The sequence below is a fragment of the Amphiura filiformis genome, chromosome 7 (genome assembly GCF_039555335.1).
Source record: "Amphiura filiformis chromosome 7, Afil_fr2py, whole genome shotgun sequence".
Taxonomy (NCBI): domain Eukaryota; kingdom Metazoa; phylum Echinodermata; class Ophiuroidea; order Amphilepidida; family Amphiuridae; genus Amphiura; species Amphiura filiformis.
This window is the reverse complement of record NC_092634.1, coordinates 63,239,180-63,239,632: the sequence shown is the minus strand read 5'-3', so window position 1 is coordinate 63,239,632 and position 453 is coordinate 63,239,180. Positions and strand designations below refer to the sequence as shown.

The window sequence follows — 453 nt, the reverse complement described above, 5'->3', positions numbered from 1 at the left end:
TTAGCCTTCTAACGAAAGGACTTTCGTTTATAGGGCTTCATCGAACTTTTGGGTTGTTCCCTAAGATATGTATATTATCAATGATTATAGGGGCAAGAACTACAACTACTGCACTGGAAATTTTATTTCAACACAGACAATAATTGTGGAGTTACAGTCAAAAATGAGGGAAACCAATATTTGATCAATAAATCAATAACTACTTGCCTTGGGCTGCTGAATTTTCAGTGCAGTAGTTGTAGTCATTGCCCCTATAATATACATATCTTACTTGTCACCAATGTGCTATAATTTTTGAGAAAAAATGCAAAAATAGGCACAACATTTGTCAGGAGTGTAGTACCCCCTTAATCATGTTCAAATCCATGTGGTTCAACTGAGCCCGGTTAGCTCAGTCGGTAGAGCATCAGACTTTTAATCTGAGGGCCAAGGGTTCGAGTCCCTTACCGGGCG

At 38.9% G+C, this 453-nt stretch overlaps 1 non-coding gene across 1 annotated transcript; it reads left to right on the top strand.

The window, feature by feature from the left end:
- Nucleotides 1–380: 380 nt before the first annotated feature.
- Nucleotides 381–453, top strand: Trnak-uuu (transfer RNA lysine (anticodon UUU)). The gene has a single exon. It is a non-coding gene; the product is annotated as a tRNA-Lys (tRNA).